A 6,324-nucleotide genomic window follows, 5' to 3' on the forward strand; every position below is an offset into this window, starting at 1 on the left:
GACTCTCTAGTGTCTGAGTGTAAATTAACTACACCTCTACCCCGATATAACGCTGTCCTCGGGAGCCAAAAAATCTAACCGCGTTATATCGAACTTGCTTTGATCCACCGGAGTGCGCAGCCCCAGCTCCCTGGAGCGCTGCTTTAGCATGTTATATCCGAATTTGTGTTATATCGGGTCGTGTTATATCAAGGTAGAGGTGTATTAGAATGTAAGATATATATTCAAAAAGGAGATTTGTACTGTGCATTTATCCAGCACTTTCACAGACTCCCTGTGAGTCAGAAAGGATAAATAGAAGTTATATCTATACTGTATATCTCTATATGTAGAGGCACATATCAGGGAGTGTAAGAATTGAAGTCTGCGTGTTTTGTATAATATGTTTAATGTTGACTTGTAAAGCTTCACTACTAGATTGGAAATGGACGCATAGCAATAAGACTTTGTTGTTAAATGGATGTCTTGTATATACATGTGCTGGGAACTTTCTGTATACATCCTAGCAGTCATGTGACTTTCCTTTCCGTTTTAAACGGTATTTTTTATTCTGGAAGTGTACAGTGGCCTAAGGGGGTTGGTTTTGGTTTTGAATTCATAATGCTCTCTGCCAATGAGAAATTTCATCCCCTAGGATCACACCCGCTGAACTGTAACCCAGCAGCTGGGTTGGGGAGAGAGAGGATGTTGTTATGTTGCTTGCCTATATTGTTCCCACATCCCAAAACATGTCTGGTATCTGGCCATACCGACTGAACCAAAATGCAGATGGTTCCAGTCACTGATTCACTGAAAACGTCTCTTATTTTTTTGCCAAGGCAAGTTGGTAGGGAAACGTTCCCCACTGGCATAAATATTTTAAAAGCCATATTCTCTGAATCGGTCAAGTGACGCTGCTAGACTTTGCATAAGCCCAATGCATTTGGTAGGTCTAATATAAGGGCCACTGGCTTATAACATTCCCCTCTCCCATCCAAGTTTAAAAGTGTGATTGTAAGTCTGTGTGTGTGTTATTCAGAATAATGACACTGAAAATGACCTTGTGAGGTTGCCCGCTCCCTCGGTGACATATATCAGTGGTGGAATCCTGACTCCATTAGGTTTGGCCATTGACTCCAATGGATTCAGGGTTTCACACACCCCCACTCTCCCAGTCTGCTCACTTTACAAGGTTCACATCACCACATGCACACAGAGTCTAGGACCTGAAAAATCAAGCCGTGCTCTTTCTGCCTCTCACGACAGCTGCAGCAAAGACTGCACCTTAGCCAACAATTCTGCTGAGCATGCGTGAGGCAGAAGAGAACCCAGATGACTCGCCCAGAGCTGTATGGGCGCTACAGGGCTACCTGGAGCACAAACTTGTTAAAAGTGAGCAGATCTGACTCCAGCACACAGGAGACTGGTATTAAAGTGCCCTTTTACCAAGTCACTTTTTCTGAGGATGGGCCAGAGTCACTCCATCAGTGGCGCTGGCAGAAAGTCCATAGCCAGCAGCAACTTCATGTCTGTGGGGCCAGTACAGCTGGAAAAAAAAAAAGAGGGGGTGGGGGGCAGGGAAGCAATGTTGGTCGGGAAAGTGGTGTAGCTAGAGTATGATCTCATTCAACGTTTCCCACCAGCAGTGCTCCAAAGGAGTTTCTGCAGAAATTAAAACTGCCCTTCGCCTGGTTAGAAACCCTGGGGTGGGGTGAAAGTAAACACTGCCTGCCTTCCGCTGGCCTAAATTCCCATATGACAGCTTAGCGGGCATGGCGGGTAGTCAAGTGTGAGCAACTAGGTATCCTTAAGGTCCCTTCTTCTGTACCCCACTAGCATATAACACCCATGAGTATCAGAACTCCCATAGACTTCAGCGGGAGTTTTGCTGGAGACAAGGTCAATAAGGCGTCACGTTAAAAACAAAGCCAAATGACCGTGCAGCAGATGTGCATGGCCTACAGGTAACCGTGAGGTTTTTCGGGAGCAAAAGACAGTTACTTGGGCAAACTGAAATTTGATTCCGCAGCTATTTTGCTGCTGGGTCTTGGTCGGCAGACTGGAGGCACAAGGACACTGAGTGCTTTGCCAAAGGTAGTTCAGAGATTCAGTCATTTCATCAAATTAGAAACCAGGAGGACTCTCCTGACTCCGAGTCCTGTTACTGACAACCCTAGATCGTGCTTCTTGCTTGATCCAGTGCAGGCTGCTCCAGCAAATCTCATTGTAAGAATGATGCCGTCTCCTTAGTGCATGTCTGTTCTTGTCACTGTCTCTGCTTGCACTGCCATGAAGCCTGACTGCCAAGTCCCACGGGGAGGGAAGGATGGCCTTAGATTCACAGGTTGCTTCACTCACGCTGGATAACATCTGGATAATACCGGCGTGTTGTTGATTTCGCCTTCATGGGTGGGACCCAAGCTGGGTAACCGAGAGACGTCCCAGACATGCTTTTTGCTACTTACTTGCATCAAAACGTACCTGTGTTTCTAAAGGTCCATTCAGGATCCCGTCGGCCTCATGTACTGTATGAAAGCATGAAGATAAAAGTGCCGCTTCGCCACACTAGTGAGAACCTGCCCTCCACAACCTTGGCTCCCAAGTGCCAAGTTTGTTCTTTGGTTCCCTCTCTGCATGAGCTGCCCTTTTGGCGGACACTGGCAAGGCACTAACTGCACGTCAGCATAGAGAGTCCCAGGGCTCTACTGCGCTGCCTGGAGACGTTCTACCGAAGCAGAGGCGAGTACCCCACACACCAATCAAAAAAAAAACTAGGTGCCCCCCCCAAACTGCATTCCCAGTGGAAAGGGGAATGCCGATGGGAAACTAAACCCAGAAACAGGGGTAGAGGAGACTCCATGAAGTTTCCTGGGAGCTTTGGAAGATAAAGATCCCTTGATCTAGTAAATCCTACCTTAATCCCACTCCCGGGAGACGTCTGGGACACTCAAGTTGCACGTGCATGCCTAGAAGAAAAGTGAAATCTAGGTCAAAATGCTTATTGAACCTTTGCGGCACTAAGGGGGGCAGGTGAAGGCTCCTCCTTTCTGCATTAAATGTTACTGATACAATATTTAAAGAAAGATGCACTTTCCCTTTATTATAATTACAGTGATAACAAAACCAAAGCAGCATTAGGCCAGGGACACCCCAGAAAGTCTACACGTTTGAAAAAAGAAGCCCTCTCTAGCAGCCGGGTCTGTCCTTTGAGGCGCTACTGAGTTAACCCAATGGGAGTTGAGGGTGCTCTGCACCTCTCAGGAGTTACTCAGCACCTTTCAGAATTAAGCCCCAAATTTGCTCTTAGGCTTCACGGTAACGTGGATTGGTAGGGTGGATCACGCAACCACGTACTCCCCTGCAGAATCCTTATTCACCCAAGTGAGGTCCTGCACAGAGGATGAATTGCACAGTTCTGTGAGCTGCCTATATGGCCTGCTGTGGGAAACCATTACAATGGGACAGAAGCCAAAGGTTTGATACTGTTCTGTCTGAATGTTCAGTTTATTACAGGACATTATGATTTACAGCAAAAGAGGGGGCAAAGAGGTACGTTGTTGCTGACTGTGCTTTTCAAGATGTATTCTCTGCATACCCACAAACGACTTGTACTTTAGATGTCATTGTAATACGCCTTTTTCTTAATAAAGGATTCAAATCTGTATGGGTTTGCCTTTTCTTCCTCCGGACCTGGGAAAGGAACTCAGGAGTGCCTGCACTGAAATGAAATGGCAGCCTATGCATAAACGGGGCAGAAAAGCTCTTAAAGAGGGAGCTAAGGATCAAATGCTTTTAAAGACAGCATAGTGCGCTGTTAGCTAATAATTTGGGGATCTATCCTCTGAAGGGTGCCCAGCACCTGTCATCTTGATCATGGGCTGGGATTGAATGTGGGACCCCCAGAGATGGAGCACGGATCTCTACAATGTGAACTAAAGGACCAACTCCTTTATCTACAGATATTTTATTGATATCGTAGCCAGTTTGTAATATGGTTGACCTCACATGCAGGTCACATGGTAGCACAACGGGCTAATCTGGGATTCCTAGTTGTGTGGGTGTATAATATTTCAACCCCAGTCGTAAGCAGAGTGGTAGTCAGGGCTTGTCTCTCCAGGAAAGTTATTTTGGATTAACTTTCATTTTTTCGGGATGAACTGCCTTGCGTGCACACACAAACGCTCTTTTTGCAAATTAACTAGCAGCTCATTGTGCATCAATCAGTGTGCTTTGGAAGTGGGTTAACTCTCTTTCAGAAAGAGTTATCCCAGAGTAAGGTTCGTGTGGATGCATCCTCATTTCAAATAAACTATTCTGCTTCTGGTACTCCTTCCACTGCTATCCCACACTGCACTGTGCACATTTGGGTCAGCCTGTCTACTTGTGTGTCCTCTACTGCTCCGGGGTAATCTTGACCAGAATGTCACCTTCCCATGTGCAACCAGATGCCCCCCTTTGCCATTCTAGCTTGTGATGAGTTCACACAGCCGGAATCACATACCCATGTCCTGTGCTTCTAATAACCAACCTCTACCAGGGTTCTCCTGTCCTGCAAACAAGACCCCACCTAACTGTTAGCTAGTCCTCCAACCTCCCAGGGCCCTGTGTCACACAACTGTCCCTAGTTCACCATGCCATGTGAAAAGCACCCGTACCCCCTACCACTGCCACCAATTGTGGAGGCAGTTTGACACAGCATCCCAGATTTCCTCAGACTGCGCTGGTATGAACACCATTGTGCATCGGGGTAGGTATAGATGGGCAGATGTGGTGCCTGAAGAGAGACTGCTGTGTAGATGGGCTTAATCATATTAGGTGCCACTGTGTCAGGTGAATGGGTCACAACCTGACTCTACTTAACAGGATCTTATCTGTAGCGTAGGCAAGGTCCTCGGGCCATCACCCATCACACTCGGGGTTTAGAACGTGGGCCTTGGTGTAAAGCTAAAGGCATTTTCTACCAGGTTTTTAGAACAACTTACATCATCATATTAAACCTTCAAAAACACATGTCCCACTGCTCCTGCTCTGTACCTGACTTTCCTACAAACTCCCCTGAGCTGTCATCCATTTAGTTCCTAGTCATTTAATGTTTTTTTTCAAATAAAAAAGAGTCCACCCCGGCATCGCATCGAAACCAAACCATGTGCCCCTATTGTTCCCTCCACCATCCTAATTACAGTAGCTGTGTGGCAGAACCTACTCATCGCAGACACCCCTCCTCATTGCTGGGCATGGCATAGCAGCCCTCTGGCACTCCCTGCCAACAGCTGCTCCAGCCCTGCCGTAGTCTGCCTCTGCCTGTGACTCTACCCTCCAGCCAGGTCACTTTTAATCCTACCCCTTCTGGGGTAAACCCAGTCCAACAGCCAGGCATCATCCCACCAGAACGTCCACCCAACATTAGGCTTTGGGGGCCTTCAAGTCCTGAGCTCTGGGGTCTTCACACCGCCCCCCTAGGGGAGCTGGTAGAAGAACCCAGGCCCACCCTCTACTCTGGGTTCCAGCCCCAGGACCCTGTATGCAGCAGATACAGTGTGTTTGTGTTGTATCCCGGGGCTACTTCCTACAGCAGCCCACAGCTTGGCCTTTCTCGCAGTCTCTTGCCAGGCTGACTTTTCTACAGAGCCCCCAAAAGGGAGACCCAAACTAGCTTTGGGGAACAAAAGGTCCCACACCAGACCCACCGGGCCTAAGGAGAGTCTGCTTAGGCTCCCTTCACAGCCCTACCGAGGGCAGTTGCTCTCCCAAGGCTTGACACCTCGCACAGGTGTAACAGGTGGGGCTGACTGAGCCCACCAGCCCTCGTTAACTCCTGTCTCGTCAATGTGGGGTCAGTATATCCCATCCTAGGCTGGTTGAGGGAGCAGTGCCCCGTCATAGCCGCGCTGAGCTACAGGGGAAGACCTTCCAGTTTTAATACGGACTTCTTGTGAGAGGGGCATCAGGATTTCACCCCGAGGCACAGACAGTGACCACATCTGGGGTGTGCCAGCCTCCTTGATTAATATGATAATTGCAGGGCTTTGAGATGTGAGTCTTGTTCCTGCAGCAGGACCCCCGGATTGAGATGTCTTTGGTGCACACATGCTGCATGGTTTTGGATGGCAGTGCTCTGGATGAAGTAGGAAGTGCAGGACTGTCATGCTACCCGTCACCATCAAGCAAATTGCCCAACATACTATGCCTAATGTATATTATTATTACTGCATTTATTATCTGTATTATCATAGTGCCTAGAGCCCTAATCATCGTGATTATTGTTATTTGTATTACCTTAGAAACTAGCAGCCCCAGCCATGAACCAGGACTCCATTGTGCTAGGTGCTGTACAAACACAGAAGA

Source organism: Mauremys mutica, chromosome 19 (genome assembly GCF_020497125.1).
Source record: "Mauremys mutica isolate MM-2020 ecotype Southern chromosome 19, ASM2049712v1, whole genome shotgun sequence".
Lineage (NCBI taxonomy): Eukaryota > Metazoa > Chordata > Testudines > Geoemydidae > Mauremys > Mauremys mutica.